We start from the raw sequence: 25,254 nt of genomic DNA, 5'->3' as shown, positions 1-25,254 counted from the left end.
CTTAAACATGTCAAATATGTCTGCATTGCAAGGTGCAACACAGTTATGTCGTCATCATGTGAAGACCACACCGATCTATCACTCTGTTTCTATTCATTACAATTACACTCAGCTGGTAATAATATTTATGTAGGACCTTCTATGTGGTACTGTAAATACGATCTATTTATATCATATCAAATATATAATCAATACACTCAATTAGCATAGTAAGTGCGTGTGCAATTAAGCCAGGTGTGTTTTGGTGCCAAGAAAACGCGACTTTAGACGGCGACTAGAGACCTGTCAGCGGATGCTACCTTGCTTCTGAGCAACTTATTATTATATTATTTAAATGTTTCTATTTTTTGAGTGGATTAATATTGGCCTGTGGATTACTGCTGGATCGCTAAACAATGGACTTTGAGGGTCTTTTGTGGAGGAAATATTGTTGTGTTACAAACTTTTGTGTGGTTTTGCTTCTTTATTTGTGATTATTCCAAGCAAATTATCACATCCCGTAGGACTGTGTTTTATTATAAAGTATGTACTAAAAACCAAATACACTAGGAATGAATTCAACATTTTAATAACATTCTAAATGAATAAAAAAAAGGACATCAATAAGAAAAAGCACATTACAAATGTTTTCACTACATTTATATCCATTTTTTTTCACAGTAGCTCCTTTGACTTTCTATCATTTTACTTTGTTTTCGGTATTATTCTCAACTTTTCTTGCTTTTTTTTTATCACTTATATATACTATGGTACATTTTTTGTCTACTTTATACCTGCATTATCCTTTTCATCCTTACCCTTTTCATCCTTTGTAACTGAGCTACTGTGTGGAACAATTTCCCTTGTGGATCAATAAAGTTTGTCTCAGTCTAAGTCCAAAAGAAAGCACGCACAAATATGTATCAGTTATTATTTCAACACTGGTGCTCCAACTATATTATTAGAAATTGTCACGTTATCATCAACTTACCAATGAAGATGTTTGGTAGTAGCAGGTGTTTTTCACACAGCTTTATGGCGACAAGTCGTCATCATATTTGCACAAGAAACATATCACCTGACACGTAGAAGTCATTTGGGAAATGTTCGGCTCTGTATTTTAGATTTAGTCTGGTAGTTTGAGGTTGCCGTGAGTCCCTGGGGTAAGCACAGATATGGCCCCAGAAGGGTGCACTGTGCTGGGCTGTGTATAGAGAGCTGGCCCCTGGCTGGCATGGCTCCATGGAGGTGAGAGTTTGTCAAATACACGGTAAACACGATTTCCCCTTTTTCTCTCGATGACAGCATCCCAGTCACATTTCCGTGACTTTCCATGTTTAGATTCTGTTTTTAGCAAACATTAATTCCAGCCAGGATATCGATGACGCATAATCTATGATTCTGTTTACCGCCATTGAACCAAATACCTGGAAGTTGGACAATAACAGTTTGACTCCGATTGCCTGTCTTTATTTATGTTTTGCAGCAGCACCTAAAATAAATGTGACAATGCGCGCCTGTCATATTTGTGATTAAAAAAAAAGAACCGATAGCAGTATCGATAGTCCAGAATTTAAAAGGTCTGCTTGGACCGACCCAATGTGGAACCGGTACCTACAAATACCGGTCCTCGGTATACATCCCTACTGACTACTCTCAAGTACAGTGGTACATCAACTTGAGAATGTTTTGAGTTAAGAGCTGTTATGCTTTAAGTTGCAAGGAGAGATTTGAGTTACAAGCATCCCCGCCAGTGCCGGTCCAAGCCTCCATGGGGCCCTAAGCAAAATTTGATTTTGGGGCCCTCTATTTCTGCCAATAATATTGATTGTTGATCATTCACACACCTACTAGAAACTCATTGCGGCTCTGGCAGTGTTGTTTACATTATCCTATTGTCAGCCTGGCATATCTTTACAAATGACATGTCATTTATAAAGATATGGGGTTGGCCCAGTTAAGAACATAAATAATACCAATGAATGAACGAATGATGTCCAGAGTGCCACATATGGTTCCTAATCTTAAAATGTAGAAAACATTCAGCTACATGAGTGGCCTGGGGTTGAACAGTCCAAGTGATAAAGCTTTGTATTTACAGTAAAAGTGTCATCTTGTCTCATCAGTCTTGTACACATTAGTATTTAATTACTAGTTTATATTTTTAGGTAATTGTTCATATTTAATGTTTACTTTGTACAAAGAGAGCGCAGTCTACTGAAGTTAAATTCCATGTGTGTTAAACATAACTGGACAATAAAGCTGATTCTGATTCACTTTATTATTTTTGGTAACAAAAACCTGAAACAGCAATGTGCAAAAATAATTCGTAGTGCAAGAAAAACAATAAAGTACAACAATAAAATCACTTAAATATATATAAAAAGGAACAAATTCAATTGTACAAAAAACAACATAATTAAATTAAATATCAAGCAAATACTTAAATAATATTAATGAACAGAGTTACCAGAAACAAGGTAACATAACGGTTTATAAACAAATATAAAGTTACTACATATTAAAACTATGTAAATGTACATAACGATGTGCAAAAAATTTTTTGGGAAAAAATCAAAATAAACTACCTTAAATTAAGGTCCTTAATTCACACATTTGACCATCACATCACAGTTGTGTTCCTCTGCTTCACCACCCACACCACTCCACCCACTCCTTAAAACCTGTGCTTCCTGGCTTTTCTGGAGGCAAAGTCATTTATGACATCACTGTAAGAAATCTGATGGCCGACTTTGTTATTAATACTAATCACTGCCATGTACGAGTCTGACTCAGACTCGTACATGCAAAAAATAAAAAATAAGAATTTTTTGTTAATTGCTTTTGGGGGCCCCCTGGTGGCCGCGGGGCCCCAAGCAAGCGCTTAGTACGCTTATGCCTTGGGCCGGCTCTGATCCCCGCCATTAGTTGGTGCAGCAAATGTCACAGTGAACCCTGTAAGATACGCCCCTCTGATCTTACTTGCAAGCATTAGCTTATAGCTGGAGATCGACAGAGCTTTGTTTTCCTAGCATGAAAGGAAAAAAAGTAAGTGTGAAGGACAATGTTGAGTAGAAGAAGTGGAAGCAATCAATCACTGCTAGCCGGCACCATTTTGAATCAGAATGAGTCCAACGTCAGCGAATAATGTTAAAATAATATCTAAGCGGCGGACATTTATCCATGGAAATATGTAGAAGCTGCTGATGGTGTGTTTGACAGAGATATAGCTAGAAAGAAATACCGCAGGGAAGGGATTCATATTGCCCCATTCCTGGGTGGATTCCGCATGAGAGGAAGAGAGGGGGCTACACATTTAGCAATGCAGTCTGCTGAAAATGATGGAAAGTGCCACTCTACATAGCAACTGACGCTGTGGACAAAGTTGGAATTGCCACAAAACACATATTACAATATTTAACACTCTACTGCCATCTGGCGGGTAAAATTGATAGTGCAACCCTCCAATTTGTTACGTTTCATGTGTCAGGTAAACCGTGACGAATGGGGCCATATCAATCCCCTTTCTACTGTACCATAAAAGTCCACTCTCAAAGTTAAATGTTGTGTATTCTTATTACATTACTTCATAAAACTACTTTAGTTATTTGTAGTGCATTGTGTTATATTGTATTTTATACAAAATATTATTTAAAAAACGTTATTTTTTAAAGTAGTAGTAGTGCTATTGTTCTCCTCTCTGAGCTGCCACCTTACCGTGGTAGAGGAGTTTGCGTGTCCCAATGATCCTAGGAGCTATGTTGTCCGGGGGCTTTCATGCCCCCTGGTAGGGTCTCCCAAGACAAACAGGTCCTAGGTGAGGGATCAGACAAAGAGCAGCTCAAAGACTTCAATGGAAAGGAAACAACGAGGACTCAGATTTCCCTCGCCCGGACGCGGGTCACCGGGGCCCCCCTCCGGAGCGAGGCCCGGAGTTGGGGCACGATGGCGAGCGCCTGGTGGCCGGGCCTGTCCCCATGGGGCCCGGCCGGGCACAGCCCGAAGAGGCTACGTGGGTCCCCCCTCCAATGGGCTCACCACTCATGGGAGGGGCCATAGAGGTCGGGTGCATTGTGAGCTGGGCGGAAGCCGAAGGCAGGGCACTTGGCGGTCCGATCCTCGGCTACATAAGCTAGCTCTTGGGACGTGGAACGTCACCTCGCTGGGGGGGAAGGAGCCTGAGCTTGTGCGCGAGGTAGAGAAGTTCCGGCTGGATATAGTCGGACTCACCTCGACGCACAGCAAGGGCTCTGGAACCAGTTCTCTCGAGAGGGGCTGGACTCTCTTCCACACTGGCGTTTCACGCAGTGAGAGGCGACGAGCTGGGGTAACAATTCTTGTTTTCCCCCGACTCAAAGCCTGCACGTTGGAGTTTAACCCGGTGGACGAGAGGGTAGCCTCCCTCCGCCTTCGGAGTCCTATCGGGTTCTTTTGGCTCATGGGACTCCGGAGGCAGCAGACAGGTACCGATAGGCCAAGCGGTGTGCGGCTACAGCGGTCGCAGAGGCAAAAACTCGGACATGGGAGGAGTTCGGCGAGGCCATGGAAAACGACTTCCGGACGGCTTCGAAGCGATTCTGGACCACCATCCGCCGCCTCAGGAAGGGGAAGCAGTGCACTATCAACACCGTGTATGGTGCGGATGGTGTTTTGCTGACCTCGACTGCGGATGTTGTGGATCGGTGGAGGGAATACTTCGAAGACCTCCTCAATCCCACCGACACGTCTTCCTATGAGGAAGCAGTGCCTTGGGAATCTGTGGTGGGCTCTCCTATTTCTGGGGCTGAGGTTGCTGAGGTAGTTAAAAAGCTCCTCGGTGGCAAGGCCCCGGGGGTGGATGAGATCCGCCCGGAGTTCCTTAAGGCTCTGGATACTGTGGGGCTGTCTTGGTTGACAAGACTCTGCAGCATCGCGTGGACATCGGGGGCGGTACCTCTGGATTGGCAGACCGGGGTGGTGGTTCCTCTCTTTAAGAAGGGGAACCGGAGGGGGTGTTCCAACTATCGTGGGATCACACTCCTCAGCCTTCCCGGTAAGGTCTATTCGGGTGTACTGGAGAGGAGGCTACGCCGGATAGTCGAACCTCGGATTCAGGAGGAACAGTGTGGTTTTCGTCCTGGTCGTGGAACTGTGGACCAGCTCTATACTCTCGGCAGGGTCCTTGAGGGTGCATGGGAGTTTGCCCAACCAGTCTACATGTGCTTTGTGGACTTGGAGAAGGCATTCGACCGTGTCCCTCGGGAGGTCCTGTGGGGAGTGCTCAGAGAGTATGGGGTATCGGACTGTCTGATTGTGGCTGTCCGCTCCCTGTACGATCAGTGCCAGAGCTTGGTCCGCATCGCCGGCAGTAAGTCGGACACGTATCCAGTGAGGGTTGGACTCCGCCAAGGCTGCCCTTTGTCACCGATTCTGTTCATAACTTTTATGGACAGAATTTCTAGGCGCAGTCAGGGCGTTGAGGGGATCTGGTTTGGTGGCTGCAGGATTAGGTCTGGCGTGTGGTCCTGATGGCTTCATCTGGCCAGGATCTTCAGCTCTCACTGGATCGGTTCGCAGCCGAGTGTGAAGCGACTGGGATGAGAATCAGCACCTCCAAGTCCGAGTCCATGGTTCTCGCCCGGAAAAGGGTGGAGTGCCATCTCCGGGTTGGGGAGGAGACCCTGCCCCAAGTGGAGGAGTTCAAGTACCTAGGAGTCTTGTTCACGAGTGGGGGAAAAAGTGGACCGTGAGATCGACAGGCGGATCGGTGCGGCGTCTTCAGTAATGCGGACGCTGTATCGGTCCGTTGTGGTGAAGAAGGAGCTGAGTCGGAAGGCAAAGCTCTCAATTTACCGGTCGATCTACGTTCCCATCCTCACCTATGGTCATGAGCTTTGGGTCATGACCGAAAGGACAAGATCACGGGTACAGGCGGCCGAAATGAGTTTCCTCCGCCGGGTGGCGGGGCTCTCCCTTAGAGATAGGGTGAGAAGCTCTGCCATCCGGGGGGGGGGGGCTCAAAGTAAAGCCACTGCTCCTCCACATCGAGAGGAGCCAGATGAGGTGGTTCGGGCATCTGGTCAGGATGCCACCCGAACGCCTCCCTCGGGAGGTGTTTAGGGCACATCCAACCGGTAGGAGACCACGGGGAAGACCCAGGACACGTTGGGAAGACTATGTCTCCCGGCTGGCCTGGGAACGCCTCGGGATCCCCCGGGAGGAGCTGGACGAAGTGGCTGGGGAGAGGGAAGTCTGGGTTTCCCTGCTTAGGCTGCTGCCCCCGCGACCCGACCTCGGATAAGCGGAGGAAGATGGATGGATGGATAGTGCTATTGTTGACACACTAAACCGGCGGCTGCTTCTGCTTTGTCTCAAACTTGCTAAAAGTAAATTCTAGATTATAATTCATGCATCTCTCACCAGGTAGGAGACAAATGTGGCCATGGACATAAAGGCTGGTCGACTTTCACATCCCCCGAGATGGGAAAAAAAGGACGGTATTTGCTGCAACTTTTTTTATTTCTTCATGAGGATTCCAATTGAACCTTCATCTAAATGAGATTATGTGAGCGTTCCGTCGTTCGAGTGGAAATTGTACAGTAAGTGTTTTATTATGGTTAGTTTCTAGTAATGCTGCTAATGCTATAGTAGTGTCACAATAAAGCTACATCTGTTCAGCACACGGCTTCTAAACCTTTTGGTCATCCTCTTTAAGTTCGGTCTCAAAAATATAAGGTTCTGGATCATAATTTTTCCCAAAATAATTGTTGCTGGCTCTCACAAGGTCTGCTTTATTAGAATTGTTGTTGATGGGGAAGGGATCTGTGGTTCATAATGCTACGTCACGGACCACGCAACTTGCTCATTAACTCTAAAACATGGCTCTGGAATTTTGATCATATCTATTTATTCGCAAACTTTGTAAGTCTTTTGATGTCAATAATCAGATAAATGAAAATAGCACTAATATAGAGGCAACATGTTTTCCCACTCTACTGGTATTTTAAACGTATGTCACATGTTAAAATGGTGCTGTTTTGGGGGGGCTTAGCACCGATTGATTTTGATTCATGTCAATGGGACACTGTAATGATCCTCCACGACAGTTTTAAATTTGTGTTTATTTTCCTTTGCTTGGTCTTATTTCTGTTCCAGCGCTTTTGTTTCCACTTCCAGTGTTTCCCTTGCCTGCCACTTCTTCTCTGGCCTTAGCGCTGCCTCCCTCACCTGTCCCTAAATGGCCATCAGGAACACCTGACCCTTGTTACCAGTCAGTATGTTTTTTTGTTTGTTTGTTTCTTTTGATAAGGGTGGATCATCTTTCATTCTTAAGTGGCTTTGCTACTGAGATGTTTGCTTTCCGTGCACTCCCTGCAGGCAATCTACAATCTGCGCACCTGGGTCTGATGAAGACCGACAGCATAAAGACCAGCGGACCTGAAGATCCAGTGCCGGAACGTAGTTCACTCTCGTAGTAAGCATTCCGTCTCTGACTTCCCTCCCGCGTACTTGATCTCTCTCTGTGCCTTCCCTGTTCCCGTGTCTTACGTCTTTCGTGTCCCCCGCAGTGCTTCCCCTGTTTCCCGTGATCGAGCTGTGTGCCTCGACTTCCCTCTGGATTCAGGACTGCCTCCCTCGATCCTCGACCCCTGCTTGGACGCTCCTCTCCAGCCCTCGACCGCTTGCCAGCCCATGAACTGCCTTCTCGCCTTGCCCCTTTGGTCTGATGAAGGATTCATCCAACACGCACATACAACAAACTCTGATAACATTTTCATGGTTAATTCTACACATCGTCTTGCACCGTTCACTTAGAGTAGCATACACATCCCACCTAATCATCAGTGTCAATAAACCTATTGAACTGATTCCTGCCGTTGTGTCGTCTCCTTCCCCCGCCCTACGTAACATGTTGTCACAGAACCAATTAAGCTCATAAATTGAGGTGCTTACTGCACATCCAAAGCTTTGACAATTTAGGGGCCACTGTTCAGAAGCCTTGGCAGTGATACAATGTATGCACTAGTGTTGTAACGATACCAATATTTTGGTACCGGTACTAAAATTATTTCGGTACTTTTCTGTACTTTTCTAAATAAAAGGGACCACAAAAAAATTGCATTATTGGCTTTATTTTAACAAAAAATCTTAGGGTGCATTAAACATACGTTTCTGATTGCAGATAAGTCCTTCAATAAAATAGTGAACATACAAGACAACTTGTCTTTTATTAGTAAGTAAGCAAACAAAGGCTCCTAATTAGTCTGCTGACATATGCAGTAACATATTGTGTCATTTATCATTCTATTATTTTGTCAACATTATAAAGACAAGTGGTAGAAAATTGATTATTATTCTACTTGTTCATTTACTGTTAATATCTGCTTACTTTCTCTTTTAACATGTTCTATCTACACTTCTGTTAAAATGTAATAATTATTTATTATTTTGTTGTTTGATACTTTACATTAGTTTTGGATGATACCACAAATTTGGGTATCAATCCGATACCAAGTCGTTACAGGATCATACATTGATATATTCAAAGTCCTCATGTGTCCAGAGACGTATTTCCTGAGTTTATAAACAAAATATACATTTTTAAAAAACGAAAGAAGATGTGATGCCAAAAAATATTGACGTAATCATAGTAATATCCACTCAATACGTGCTTGTACTTGATATCATTACAGTGGATGTTAGGTATCGATCCACCAATGGCGTTTGTTTACATTTCACTTTTCAGAGACGGTATCGAACAGAAAATGATTCATTAGTATCGCGGTACTATACTTATACCGGTATACCGTACAACCCTAGTCTCCACAGCACTGACTTTGAGAAGTCCATCAAATGATTATATAATTAATACATCAAGAGGCTGGCTCCATAAGAACTGATTAAAAGTTCCCATGCGGGGTGTGGGAAAGCTTAGTTCTCCACTGGGGGAGTCTAGGACCTTAGCGGGAAGTAGGGGAGAAAGAATATCAGATTTGATTTCAAATGAGTGCTTAAGCCGCGTGGACTTTTTATATTAGCACAACCCCGTTTTGAGGGAGAGACCTCGATCTGATCAAGTCTCATTACTTGAGCAATCAAAGTCCACCCCCCCCCCCCCACCCCCCAAGGGTCCCTCCTTGCAGCCATCTTTACCCCTCCTCCCTTTATTCTCCCTCCCTCGGTCCTGTTGTCACCAAAGAGGGCTTGTGAAAATCCTTGATTGGCCGCGGCCCTATCTTCCATCGCAGATTCCAAATAAAAAATGGAACATTTGAGGACAAAGGAAGGAGGGGGGTAGGGCGCAAGGGAGAGTTATGGGCGCAGTGAGAGAGAGAGAGAGAGAGAGGGTGGTTAATATAATTGAATTAAAAAGATGGAGCGGGGCCATTTCTAAGCAGGTGGGAGTGTGAAGTGAGAAAAGAGCAGGCGCAATATTAACTTCTAATAAAAGAAAGATTAGAAAGTGGCTGGGAGGACTCCTCTGTCTACCTGTGGGAGTGATGGCCCCCACATAACCTCTCAGTGCAATATGCATGCTGGCACCGGCCGCCATACTGAACAGGACACACACACACACACACATACACACACACACACACACACACACACACACACATGAAATGTGAAATTTACACCCAGAGAATGGCATTACCAGCCCTCATTCCAGGATCACACTGTCATCAGATAATGAAGACGAGGCGGCTGCTGTTCAGACAATTAATTAACTAATTGCTCTAACAAGCCTCCTTAATGGCGCCTTTCTTTGGCAGCAGATGTGAATACATTAACGAGGCTAATTCAATTAAGCAGGTGCAGACGTCACAGCTGCCTCCCGCACAAAGAGAGGACAATCCTACAGGTGTTGCACACGCTCTGTTTGACTGGGGAGAGCCTTGTCATTTGACCTCGCCCATAATGATATGCAGATCAAGTAGCATGGCGCTTTTCTTTGTGGAGTGTGTGTTTTGTGGGAGTGCATCAATGGCTCGGTGCGCCTTTGAATGAAAAAAAAAAGACATTGGTGGACTGTAGCAATTGGAAGGCCATACAATAATAAGGAATAAGGGTTCCATTATTAATATTAACCATTACTTTCTTATATCCCAGTCGCTTTTATAACATTTATTGACTGCTTTACCCTGAACTTACCTGAATGGCGGCAATGAACACATAAAAATAAATAACACTGTCAGCAAATACATGATGTGCATTCAAGTAAAACATTTAAAAACATATTGCTGGATGACAATCGGACAATAACATTTAATTTGTATTGAAATATTGGGGTATTTGCAAAAAAGTAATTTTCTGCGATGAATCCCAATTAATCGAAATTCAAGTGTGATTGATTTGATAGAAGAAAATAATCCTTCGACAGCGCTACTATAAATACTGTATGAACATGTGTGCTCCAACCCTTGCTGTTTCTTTCAATTATTCCTTTTTGCACACTTTTATTATATTATTATTCATACTTGGTCGGGGGTGGGGCAGGGGCGGGGCGGGGGGCGTGGTTAAGAGGGGAGGAGTATATTTACAGCTAGAATTCACCAACTCGAGTATTTCATATATATTTCATATATATATATATATATATATATATATATATATATATATACACAGTATATATATATATATATATATATATATATATATATATACACTTTTATATATATATATATACACTTTTATATATATATATATATATATACACTTTTTTATATATATATATATATATATATATATATATATATATATATATATATATATATATATGTATGAAATACTTAACTTTCAGTGAATTCTAGCTATATATATATATATATATATATATATATATATATATATATATTTATTTTATTATACATATAAATAAAATAAATACTTGAATTTCAGTGTTCCGGAGGCTATCCAGTAGATGGCAGTATTGTCCATTTTAAGAGTGTCACAACGTTGCTGTTTACAGCAGACAAACTGCTTTACGATAGACGAAAACGTGACTGCTGTTGTTGTGTGTTGTTACCGCGCTGGGAGGACGTTAATGAAACTGCCTAACAATAAACCCACATAAGAAACCAAGAACTCGCCCTCGATCATTCTACAGTTATAACGTGATTGGGCAGGCACGCTGTTTATATCGTGGGAAAGCGGACGTGAAAACAGACTGTCGCCGCTGTCCCCACTCAGGTCCGCATGGAGCTGGAGGGGGCGTGGCCTCCAGCTACGGCTGAATTCCGGGAGATTTTCGGGAGAAAATTTCTTCCGGGAGGTTTTCGGGAGAGGCGCTGAATTGCGGGAGTCTCCCGGAAAATCCGGGAGGGTTGGCAAGTATGTTATTATTACACTATTTGGGGGACGGCGTGGCGCGGTTGGGAGAGTTGCAGTGCCAGCACCCTGAGGGTTCCTGGTTGAATCCCCACCTTCTACCAACCTCGTCACGTTCGTTGTGTCCTTGAGCAAGACACTTCACCCTTGCTCCTGATGGGTCGTGGTTAGGGCCTTGCATGGCAGCTCCCGCCATCAGTGTGTGAATGGGTGAATGTGGAAATAGTGTCAAAGCCCTTTGTGTACCTTGAAATAGGGCTGGGCGATATGGCCTTTTTTTAATATATCGATATTTTTAGGCCATATCACGATACACGATATATATCGGGATAATTTGCCTTAGCCTTGAATGAACACTTGATGCATATAATCACAGCAGTATGATGATTCTATGGGTCTACATTAAAACATTCTTGTTCATACTGCATTAATATATGCTAATTTTAAACTTTCATGCAGAGAGGGAAATCACAACTAAGTCAATTGACCAACACTGTATTTATTAAACAGTTATTAAGCAGCGGCACAAACATTCATGTCATTTCCAAAACAGAAAGTGCAAGATTGTCAGATACATTTTAAAACAAGATATTAGTGCACTTTTGTGCATGATGTCATTAAGATGACAAATCAAAACAACACTAAATTAAAGTGCACTTTTTGTACAGAACACCACTACAATAGTTTAAAACAAATAAAGTGCACTTTTGTGCATGATGTCACACAAGATATTTCAATAAGTGTCAAATAAAAATGAGCTGCATAATAGGAAATCTAATCCTATGTGGTAGGTTCTTGTGGACGTTATCTCCTTCTGTTGTTGACTATGTTTTAATACGGTGTTGATCTGGAAATGGTTGCCTCTGCATTTTGTTGGTGTGGCACCGAACGGAGATGTTGACATGCGCAGTAAGCACTCTTCATTCTCTAGCAGGTGACTTTTCAAATGATGCTACATATTAGCAGTAATAATACTTTTTGTAGCAACGCTTTTGCCCCACACTTGAAAAATTACGGTTGTCTGTTTGACATATTCCCACTTGAAGCCAAACCACCGCCAGACGATGGACCCCCTGCTGTTTTTCTTGGGACGCACCACAGCTAACTTTAGCCATGCTGCTACCTCTCTGCTCCACGAGGGCGTATCCGTATGCGACGTATGTAAGAAGGTGCGCTTGTTTAAGTCTTTGTGAGAAGGAGAGCCTAGAAAGAGTGAGAAAAGCCTGTAGTGTAATGCCTGCAGCTAAAAGCAACTGCGTGAGAACGTATACTCGAATATCACAATATAGTCCTTTTCTATATCGCACAGATATATCGATATATCGAGTATATCGATATATCGCCCAGCCCTACCTTGAAGGTAGAAAAGCGCTATACAAGTATAACCCATTTACCATTTATTTATTATATAATGTTCATATATCAACATTATCATACATCATACAATTACAACATTATGAAAGATGTTGGTTTATGGAACAGACTTGACAGTAGCACAAAACAATGTCAATATATTTCTGTATTTAAAAAAAAAAGAAGTTAAAATCATGGCGATGACAATATATGACTGAGTGAGAAAATGTTTCTTTTTATTTGTGTTGGTTATTAAAAATATGTATGGCCTTAATAGTTTTCTGAGTTGAACAGTGCATGTTGTATGTATGCGTTTACAGGGCATATATTATAAGTTTATACTTATTTATGCTCCATTCCTTCATGATTTATTTTAATGTTGTATTTATTATTGGTATTTGATATTGAAAAAATTACATAAAAATAAAAATGGAAGGGGAAAAAACATAATGTGACTCATTTAAAATAATAACTGCTATTACAGTTTTTAAAATCTAATTTATTTAGAATTTATATTTTTATAAAAAGTACATTTAAATACAAGACACATTTTCAATTGTATACGGTACTAATAATAATAGTTTATAATAATATGTCCTACTATTTTATATCCCCTGCATTTTCCTCTTATGTATTATTGACATCATGCGCCTAATTATAACCTTCACTGTTATTTATAGTTTGGTGTGATTAAATTATGTTTCTTTATATAATGAGTATATAATGGAAGCTGTTCTGCAACTTCCATTTTCCACCGCTTGTCCCTCTGGTGGTCACGAGGGAGCTGGAGCCTATCCCAGCTAAACTCGGGTGGAAGGCAGGGTGCACCCTGGACAAGTCGCCACCTCATCACAGGGCCAACACAGATAGACAGACAACATTCACACTCACATTCACACACTAGGGCCAATTTAGTGTTGCCAATGAACCTATCCCCAGGTGCACGTCTTTGGAGGTGGGAGGAAGCCGGAGTACCCGGAGGGAACCCACGCAGTCACGGGGGGAAAATGCAAACTCCACACAGAAAAATCCTGAGCCCTGGATCGAACCCAGGACCTTCGTATTGTGAGGCAAACGTAAAAATCCGTGTTCCACCGTGCTGCCTATTTAAATTCAATTGCGGAAAATATTACATACTGGCTAGATATGAAAATACTCAGTAGGAGGGGGATTCATATGGCTCCATTCATCACGGTTTACCTGACACATGACACGCGACAAATTGGGGAGTACACTCTCAGCTTTAGCCTCCAGATAGCAGGAGTGTTAAATATCTCAAAATTAATTTTGAGGCAATTCCTATTTTGACCAGAGCGTCACTTTGTGGAGGGGCCCTTTCTATAATTTTCAGCAGACCGCATTGCAAAATAATTAACCCCCCACCCCTCTTCCTCTCACACGAGATACACCCAGGATTGCGGCCATATGAATCCATCCCCTACTGTAGAAACACAGGATAGTTTAAAACAGATGATACCGTGTGTGTGTGTGTGTGTGTGTGTGTGTGTGTGTGTGTGTGTGTGTGTGTGTGTGTGTGTGTGTGTGTGTGTGTGTGTGTGTGTGTGTGTGTGTGTGTGTGTGTGTGTGTGCGCGTGTACATAGACTTTGTTTTGTTATGGCAGCTGTTACAGAAGCAGGTCCCTCGCCTGGCTGACTAAAGCACTGAGATCAATGGTTAGTTAAACTCCCATGGAAATGATACCGCTGATTAATTTCCTCCATATTTATCGTCCTCACACCTCCTTCCTTCTATCCTTAGGGCCGGTCTCCTCTCCCCTTACCCCCCAGCACATTAAATCAGCTCTCTGTTTTTAATTTCTAGATAACCACACTTCCATTTTTCTCGCAGTGTCATCTCATCCCGACAAGCTATTAAGTCAAAGATGATGTGACTTATTATTGTTGTCATCTTTTCCTTTTCCATTTGCTGCACAGTGGTGGACAATATGCAATATGCGTGCATGTCTCTAAGGTAACCGGCACATACGGGACAATAATCCAAAATAGCGCCACGTTTTAAAAGTCCCATATTGTGCAAAGTTGACTCTGCACAAGGCTTCGCTACACATCTTAAAACAGAGTCTGTCGACAGGCTCGTGTTGTTCTATGTTTGAGTTTGAGTTGAGTTTGAGTGTATTTCGAATATGTGATATGACATCTTTTTTTGGAGCCACAAGCGTGGGCTAACACGGCTCAATAGCATTAAAGCGACAGACACACAAAATGGCTTGTTCACAGTGAGGCCAACTAAAAGCACTGACTGTGTACATTTCAGCGTCAGTGCTAGATTTAATAAAAACACCTTGCTAAAAAATATATGTAACCTTTAAAGCTAGTTTTTAATTATCTCTCTCGTGGCAATGTGTAATTAGTTTTGGGTATTTTGGTTTTATTTCCTCACCTGTCCTTGGTTGCCAATAAGGATGCTGTTTATGCCAGCCCTATTGTCTTGACGGGGGTGAATCATGTTGCTTTGTTTGCTTCCATGCTGCAACGCGTTCCAATTGTTCCTGTGCATTTTCCTGACGCACTATTTTTGTTTTTGTCATTAAATACGCGTTTACCCGCACTTCATCTGCGGTCTCTGCATCCTGGGGTGCAGACCAACAACACTCCAAGCCAGAATGTAACATAAACGACAAATTGTGTTTTGTTTATCTAGTACGGGGGTCAGCAACCTGCGGCTCTTTAGCGCCGCCCTAGTGGCTCCATGGACCTCTTTTAGAGATGTGTGAAAATAGAAAAAGATGAAGAAAAAAAAATATTTTTTATTTTAATATATTTTCTGTAGGAGAACAAACATGACACAAACCTTCCTAATTGTTAAAAATCCTACCATTTGTGTTATACATGCTTCACTGATGAGAGTATTTGGCGAGTACCGTTTTGTCCTCCTGATTTTGGCGGTTCTTGAACTCACCATAGCTTGTTTACATGCACAACTTTTTCCGAAGTGTTTTATGCCACCCATTCCTTGTCTCGTTTTGTCCACCAAACATTTTATGCTGTGCGTGAATGCAGAACGGTGAGCTTTGTTGATTTTATTGATTTGCTGGAGTGCTAATCGGCATATTTGGTCAGTGCATGACTGCAAGCTAATCGATGCTAACATGCTATTTAGGCTGTATGTACATATTACATCATTATGCCTCCTTGGTAAGTATATTTGAGCTTATTTAATTTCCTTTACTCATGTCCTCTGTGTATTTAATTTATATTTGCATGTCTCATGACACATTATCTGTATGTAATATTGGCTACATTTCTCATAGTTGTGTGTGTGCCTTGTTGTTCCAGACCACAGCAAACATTACACAGCTTGCAAAAATTGTAATAAATCCATTAGAAGAAGACAGCCTGTTGTTTCCTTTAACTTGGACGCACACATCTATACCTTTGGCCAGTCTAAACCAGTAATTTCTTGAAGTTATATCATCCTGTGAGAAGCCTCCATTTTACTAATGGTTTCCAATGTTGCAAAAATGTGTAGAATGAAAATTAAAATACAACATTTCTGTCAACGAAGATTTGCGTCAGCCTTTGATAGTAGGCTAATATAGCTAATATAGACACTTACATCATGTGTTGCCTTCATTATAACACTTATAAAAGGCTTTTCATTTTTTGTGGGTCCAGACAGATTTTTTGTTGTTGTATTTTTGGTCCAAAATGGCTCTTTCAACATTTTGCGTTGCTGACCTCTGTAGTTAGTCTGCATTTTTGTCAGATGTTAAAAATAAATGACATTGAAATCATATGATAGCACACTAGAGAAATAATATCAACATAAAGTAAGAATGTCTCTCTGCAATACTAAAATCTATGTGTGTCAAGCACATACTAGCATACATTCCTACATGCATAATACAATGTGAGAATAACAAATCACACTACATGCACCCAAGTTAACCTTTGTGCTACTCAATCACGTCGCTGTCAGATGTGACAATAACAGCTATAGACATTTTTTTGTTTTTTTTTGCATTGGTTCCTTGGCCTAAATAAAAAGAGCGGTAAAGAGTGTGAATATGCCCAACATATTCGGCTGGATGCTCTTTTGCAAACGTTCCATATCGTATAGCACATATCACATAACATATCAGCCTAATGCTATTACAGAGAAATAATATAATGTGCACATATGCATGCTTCAGGATATCCAATCTCCACCTCTAATGTTTCCACAACATAAGATGTGCTCATTAAATTGATAAAAAAGTGGTGCTATTTCACCCCAGTCACACTTTCGAGCCACCGAAGCTCTGATAGGAGTTATATCTAGATTTAAATAAGCATTAGTTAGATAAGTTTAATCAATAATTTAGTCTGTGCTTGCCCCCCCCCCCCCCACACACACACACACACACACACACACACACACACACACACACACACACACACACACACACACACACACACACACACACACACACACCTGCATAGAAGTATTCACATGCATGGATGGTGTGATGGTCCTGAAACAAGAGGATATTAGCAAGTGTGTGGCGTCCTCATTCTGGGCGCATGAGGGCTGTTGATGGCCTCTATTGATGGACACTGGCCTGAAGCCATCACTCAACTTATAGACCTTTAATTGGAGACAGCATAAAACGATAAACCAAGAAGCATGCATGGCTGAACAGCCCAATGTAAACCATTAATCATAGCGAAGGCAAAGACAAGCCGGCACCGCATGCGCATGGGTGGCACCCACACCCACACACACACACACACCCACACACACACACACACACACACACACACACACACACACACACACACACACACACACACACACACACACACACACACACACACACACACACACACACGCACGCACATGCATATGCACACGCACGTACATGTCTTGCCTACTTTGTGTGGACCCACGTTTGGTTAGTAGGTTGTGAGGGCCCCCCTTTCCACTATAGCTAGAATGATGAAAAAATATATATCTACCACTAGATGGGAGTAGAGAGTTGCAACCTCACTTCAGAATGCGAAACACACAAAGTGAAAAAAATATTTTACTTCTGTAGTTGTCAGGACCAGGCAAATGTCCTCACAAGTCAAAAGGACCTCACAGAAAGGGTGGTTTGTCAAGTGTATGTCCACACAAGGATGGTGAGACAAGTGCACACACACACACACACACACACACACACACACACACACACACACACACACACACACACACACACACACACACACACACACACACACACACACACACACACACAGACTGCCCTAATGCCTTGATTTTATATGCACGTTTGAACTCTCTCTCACACACACACACACACACACACACACACACACACACACACACACACACACACTTGTATTTGTTACCTTCTTGAGACCTCCGAATAATGCCTACCTCTTTAGGACCACCCTTTCTAGATATGTAAAGAAGTGTATTTACAACATTAATAACATATACATACTGTGCAAATATAAAAAAAAGCTTGTTGGGAAAAATGAGCTGGAATTTCCACAAGAAAAAGGTCAAAATTACACAAGTAAAACTGAGAATTTTGGCAGTTTTATAAGAAGAGTCATAATTTTACTCAACGCAAGTCAAAGTTTTACAAGAAAAACGGAACATTTGTGCATAATTATGATACAAAATTTAATTTCACTCAATAACAGTCACAATTTAAGAAAAGCTTAAAATTTTGGCAATTTTATGAAAAGAGTTGTCATTTTACTCGACAAAAGTCACAATTGTATAAGAAAACTTTACAATTGTGGCAATATTATAATAATAATCGGAATTTCACTTATCTAAATTATGAAAAAAAATCATAATTTTACAGTAGAAGCTAACTGTTAATGGCCACTATAGTCTTAGTACCGTAGTGTATTTGTTCATCCTATGGTCACATATGGGACACGGGTTGTCTTACGTCAGCACCGGAAGTCATAAAATCAGCTGTTCACCTGGCAGGTTTTTTCGGGGATGAATAGGGAAGTCCTTCTTTAGCTGCCGTCTTGTTTTATTATATATCGCTGCCTTTGCACCTGTCAATGTTTACTTTTGTATGCACATTAAATCAACCAACAATCCTGACTTTGGAGCAATGTTCACAGACTCTAGTATTTGGCTCTCTATTAGATGCAATGGTTTCCCTTATTGGGACCATGATTACGGTCCTAACTTGTTCACCGGTCCTCATATGGAAGGTACTTTTCCTTGTTGAAGTCTCAAGAAGGGTAGAAATACAAGAACACACACACACACACATACATACTGGTTATCATTTGGAATGGGAACCAAATTTTTGTTCATCACTTGTGGGGACCACCCTTTCTACAGGTTGTGGAGACATAAAAGTAATTAGGTAAACTGGCCACTGCCCAGTTAGCTCATACGCGTCTTTAAATCTCTGGATTAATGAAGTAATGTGCTGATCATTCTTACTGGGGACCCTGGGGGAAAAAAAGTTAATATGGTTCATGGGGACCAAATTTTTATAATTTTGCATAATTCACACATTTTGAACGTGACTACTGAGGACCATTGAAAAAAAAAAGTTCAAATTAAACATGACATGATCCTCAGAATACAGCACTACAAATGTCCTCTTATACGAAGTTTCACCACTTAAATGTTAAAGCAAATCCTGCATCTTCTGTGACATTACTGAAAACTGCTATTTAGCAGTAATGAAGTTGTCTGCAACTCCAACTACCATATATAGAAGGATGGAAAATTCTGAATGTGAATCATACTTTAAGGTAATAATGTTTTATAATCATGCTGTATGAAAATGTCATCCTAAGGAATACTAAACCAGATTTTCCATCCATCCATCCATTTTCTACCGCTTATTCCCTCCGGGGTCGCGGGGGGCGCTGGAGCCTATCTCAGCTACAATCGGGTGGAAGGCGGGATACACCCTGGACAAGTCGCCCCCTCATCGCAGTAAACCAGATTTTGTTTTTGGAAAAATATATTAGTTTTAACTAAGGATGGATACCATACAGAAACACAGTACTATTAATGCCAGGATAACAAATGTTTCACTTTTCACTTAGGCATCTTCAGAATGGATCTGACTATCCTTTAAAAAGGTTTCCCTTTAAGGGACCTGTTTTTTTGTCCCCATACCATCAGAGATCCCCTGAAGGTGACTGTGTAAACAGAGTGATGTCCCCATTAAGTAAGCATTGCCAGAACACACACACACACACACACACATACACACACAAATGTCCCAGTTACATAATTATAATGATAGATGACCCATCTAAATTTGATTTCTGAGAAAAATGAGCTCACCATTGATAGAATAAATGCAAATACCACGCATACAGTACATAAACTGTCTATGCAACACTTTGCAGTCAAACAAAAAGTTGCATTATCTTGTCCGTTTCTTTCTCTCACTGCAGGGATGTATGCTTATTTGCATGGGAAGGGGTTATAATCACAACACAATATTGTTATTCAGAAGTGAAGCTACATATAAAATGAATAGGAGGAAGTAAATTATAGTCATCTGAATTGGGTTGGAAGTGTGTAGTACTAAAAAAAGCTCCCCTTTTCCCCTTATATGTAAAGGGGACATCAGACGTTTGCATACACATATCATTGGCATGCCATACATACATCTAAATATCAATACAATGCCAATTAGGGATGGGTGTTTGGTACTTTTATAGGAACCTACCAAATTACGTGACTACCGGGTATCTACTCGTGTAAAATCAAACATCGACATATTTCGATACCCTGAATGGACGTGACGTCACATCGGTTGAAAAATTGGCACCGGCTCAAACATTTGGTGGGGGAAACAAGCACTCAAGAGGCTTTGAAAGTGGACTTAGCCATACTGTCTGCAGGCAATGTTGCAATTTTCCATGCCAACAGAGCAAGCTAGCCTGGAACATTCAGTAAGGCTCCATTATTCAATATGTGCGAGCTCGGTGCCAATTTAAATTGTATATGCCATATACATGCTACTGATTAGCATTAGCGATGTTACATGGTCATTTCCAAACCTCCAATTTTGGTAATAAATACTACAACAAAAATGCATGTTACAATTGAACAGCTGGTGATTAATAAATACAATACTTACAGTATAAACACTTTGTAGGGGACAACAAACATTCAGCTTCATGGCAAATACTTCTTACACCTTAGTCTATACACTACTGCCATCTAATGTGTTGGATTTGCAACTGCATGCAAAATCTACTACAGTGGTATCTCAATTTATGAGTATTTTAAGATACAAGCTGTCTCTCAGATTCTTGCAATGCCTTAAGTTGTGAGCACATTTTGAGTAACGAGCATTTTCACTGTCTGTTGAGGTAAAAATTTGTAACTGGGTCGTGATGTTTGAACATTTAAGAGTTTATATATTGTTACACATTGTTGTTGTTCCGGCTTTGTTTACACACGAAACAAACATAATAAAAATCCTGACCTCCATCCATCAGAACTAACTCCAGAATTCCACTGGATATGAAACGGCCACGGAACAGCACCTGTACGGCGGCGAACACTTTCCTCTTTATTCAAGTCAACGTGTCCGTTTCCACTACCACGTCATGTGATTTCTTCCCAGAAGTGAAAAAAAGCGGTGGTCAACCAAGCTAAGTTCGCTATTGTGCAGCAAGCAGCATACACTCTTGTGTACGCAAGGGGCCTAGATATTCCTGCAAAATGCAGATACGAGCAACAAATCTAACTATGCAATGGTATGTATCCCACTAGTTTATCAAAAAAATATTTTTGTCGAGTGATTTCAAGGATTATCCGTCAGTGGAGTTTTCAGACATGCCAAAGTACCTTGTGCTCAAGTCTTGTCTACACGACAAAACAGATGAAAACTTGGAAAAACATGAAGGTCTACAACTTCTTTGTGTGCGGCTGGGTCAAGGAAATTTATATCAATACACTCCCGGATAAATCATGCATCGTTTTTGCTCGTGTGAGGTTTTATTTCATGATTCATGCTTGTGCCTTGCGTCCATGTAAACAAACAACGATACTAGCACTCGACAACTGGCACTCATATTTGCAAATCAATTTAACAAACAATTCCGGAATCACCATATTTGATTTTGGTCCCGTTGTCATACTCGGAAACATTTGTGTACAAATAAACAAGAAGGGAGACCTTTCCAGACCAAGTATCATTGACCATGACTTTCTGGTTTGGGTTTGTTAAACAATAAAATACAAACAAGATCAAGACAATACTTCAATGAGAAGTACTAAACAAGTAAAGTATATTACAAATTTACCATGCAAACCTTTAACAAAGTGATCTCTGCATTCTCTTCAGACTGGAGTGCCTGCAACTTTTGTTGTCATCATTTTGTCATCATGTTGTCAACTTTTTGCAACTCAACGCTAAGAAAACGGAAATGCTGATTATCGGTCCTGCTAGACACCGGCACCTATTTAATAATACCACCTAAACATTTGACAACCAAACAATTACACAAGGCGACTCGGTAAAGAATCTGGGTATTATCTTCGACCCAATTCTCTCTTTTTAGTCTCACATTAATTGTGTTACTAAAACGGCCTTCTTTAATCTCTGTAATATCGCAAAAATGTGTTCCATTTTGTCCACCAGCGACGCTGAGATCATTATATTTGGGTCTCCCTATGTCTAGCATTAAAACATTACAGTTGGTACAAAATGCGGCTGCTAGACTTTTGACAAGAACAAGACTGCAGCTGAGATAGGCTCCAGCACCCCCCGCGACCCCGAAAGAGACAAACAGTAGAAAATGGATGGATGGATGGAAGAAAGTTTGATCATATTACGCCTATACTGGCTCACCTGCACTGGCTTCCTGTGCACTTAAGATGTGACTTTAAGGTTTTACTACTTACGTATAAAATACTACACGGTCTAGCTCCATCCTATCTTGCTGATGTATTGTACCATATGTCCCAGCTATGTTCAAAGAACTCCGGCTTATTAGTGATTCCCAGAACCCAAAAACAGCGGGCTATAGAGCATTTTCTATTCGGGCTCCAGTATTCTGGAATGCCCTCCCGGTAACAGTTAGAGATGCTACCTCAGTAAAAGCATTTAAATCCCATCGTAAAACTAATTTGTATACTCTAACCTTTAAATACACCCCCCTTTTAGACCAGTTGATCTGCCGTCTCTTTTCTGTTCTGCCCCCCCCCCTCTCCTTCGTGGAGAGGTTATCAGGTGACCACAGATGATGCGCTAGCTGTTGAAAGTCGGGACCCGGGGTGGACCACTCCTCTGTTTATTAGTTGGGGACGTCTCTGCGCTGCTGACTTGTCTCCACTCAAGATGATCCCCTACTGGCCTCACTATGGACTGGACTCTCACACTATTAACTAGATCCACTATGGACTGGACTCTCACTCTATTAACTAGATCCACTCGACGCCCATTGCACTGGTCGCCCGGGGGCTCGGGGGGTATTTCATTGTATCCCATTGGGTTGAGTTTTTTTCATGCCCTGATGTGGGATCTGAGCCGAATATGTCGTTGTGGATTGTGCAGCCATTTGAGACACTTGTGATTAAGGGCTATATACAGTAAATAAACGATTGATTGATTTTCCAAAAATCTTGCACCCATCTGGATTTCCTCTCGAGGAACTCAGAAGAAACGTTTATCCTTTTTGCGATTTAAACGGTTCATACAGCCAAAAACAAAGCAAGCTTAGGGCAATTTTCTTCGAGCAAAAGCTAAATGGCGCCTCGTACCCATCGAGAACAGACGCTGCTTGATCACCACGCATGTTAAATGAGCCGGACGTGATGTCATTTAAATCCAAGCAATGTACGCAGAGCTTCTATATTTTCTGGACGCCACAACAAAAAAATGCTTTTGTTGGACAGGAAGTCATGCACAAACACAAAATAAATTATCCGGTTTATTTCAAAACATAATACTCAAGGTGGATCATATTTTACACTTTGAAACGTCTAATGGGCGGTGACGGACATTTTCAGAATTAACAAAACATTTTACAGCAGAACGAAATGTGTTACAAGAAGTGTTGTCCCGATACCAATAATTTGGTATTGGTACCGGTAGCAAAATGATTTCGATACTTTTCGGTACTTTTCTAAATAAAGGGGACCACAAAAAACTGCATTATTGGCTTTAATATAACAAACAACCTTAGGGTACATTAAACATATGTTTTTTATTGCAAGTTTGTCCTTAAATAAAATAGTGAGCATACTAGACAACTTGTCTTTTATCAGTAAGTACCGTATTTTTCGGACTATAAGTCGCAGTTTTTTTCATAGTTTGGCCGGGGGTGCGACTTATACTCAGGAGCAACTTATGTGTGAAATTATTAACACATTACCGTAAAATATCAAATAATATTATTTAGCTCATTCACGTAAGAGACTAGACGTATAAGATTTCATGGGATTTAGCGATTAGTAGTGACAGATTGTTTGGTAAACGTATAGCATGTTCTATATGTTATAGTTATTTGAATGACTCTTACCATAATATGTTACGTTAACATACAAGGCACGTTCTCAGATGGTTATTTATGCGTCATATAACGTACAATTATTCAGCCTATTGTTCACTATTCTTTATTTATTTTAAATTGCCTTTCAAATGTATATTCTTGGTGTTGGGTTTTATCAAATACATTTCCCCAAAAAATGCGACTTGTACTCCAGTGCGACTTATATATGTTTTTTTCCTTCTTTATTATGCATTTTGGGCCGGTGCGACTTATACTCCGGAGCGACTTATACTCCGAAAAATACGGTAAACAAACAAAGGCTCCTAATTTGACATATGCAGTAATATATTGTGTCATTATCATTCTATTATTTTGTCAAAATTATTAAGGACAAGTGGTAGAAAATTAATTATTAATCTACTTGTTTATTTACTGTTAAAATCTGCTTACTTTCTCTTTTAACATGTTCTATTTCCACTTCTGTTAAAATGTAATAATCACTTATTCTTCTGTTGTTTGATACTTTACATTAGTTTTGGATGATACCACACATCAATCCGATACCAAGTCGTTAAAGGATCATATATTGGTCATATTCAAAGTCCTCATGTGTCCAGGGACATATATCCTGAGTTTGTAAACATTATATAAATAAAAAAAACGAAATGGGTTAATGGGTTAGACTTGTATAGCGCTTTTCTACCTTCAAGGTACTCAAAGCGCTTTGACACTATTTCCACATTCACACACCTCAGGTTGCTGGCACGGCCACTCTCCCAACCGTGCCACGCCGTCCCCAGAAAGAAGATGTTGTGATGCCAAAAAATATCGACATAATCATAGTAGTATCGACTAGATACACTATTGTACTTGGTATCATTACAGTGGATCTCAGGTGTAGATCCACCAATGCCGTTTGTTTACATTTTGACGCCGGTGAGCTACGGTGTGTAGTGAAGTGTGTTTAGCTATTCCTCGTCCTGCAGGGATGATACTGGTAAGAAACTTACTTTATTTGTCGCCATGGAGACCAGGATTAGTGATTTAGAAGTAGCTACAACACTGTCGACCGCAGCTGGACTTTAGCCGCTAGCTAGCTAGCCATGTCTTAAAGCACCTCTTCCTGAGGGCGTTTCAGTGTTATAACTTCACCTTTATCGTTAG

The 25,254-nt window shown here is 41.1% G+C and overlaps 1 protein-coding gene and 1 long non-coding RNA gene across 2 annotated transcripts in view; one reads left to right on the top strand and one right to left on the bottom strand.

Moving 5' to 3' along the window:
* Positions 1 to 25,254, bottom strand: part of LOC133629991 (myosin-9-like) — a 385,153-nt gene that overhangs the window by 230,323 nt on the left and 129,576 nt on the right. The window lies entirely within an intron of this gene.
* On the top strand, positions 6,918 to 7,709 carry LOC133629993 (uncharacterized). The gene is made up of 3 exons (XR_009821178.1): positions 6,918 to 7,228; positions 7,336 to 7,432; positions 7,527 to 7,709. It is a non-coding gene; the product is annotated as an uncharacterized LOC133629993 (long non-coding RNA).

The sequence above is a fragment of the Entelurus aequoreus genome, linkage group LG15, assembly GCF_033978785.1.
Source record: "Entelurus aequoreus isolate RoL-2023_Sb linkage group LG15, RoL_Eaeq_v1.1, whole genome shotgun sequence".
In the NCBI taxonomy this organism is placed as follows: Eukaryota; Metazoa; Chordata; class Actinopteri; order Syngnathiformes; family Syngnathidae; genus Entelurus; species Entelurus aequoreus.
The sequence above is the reverse complement of the archived record's forward strand: the minus strand, read 5'-3'. Positions and strand labels throughout refer to the sequence as shown.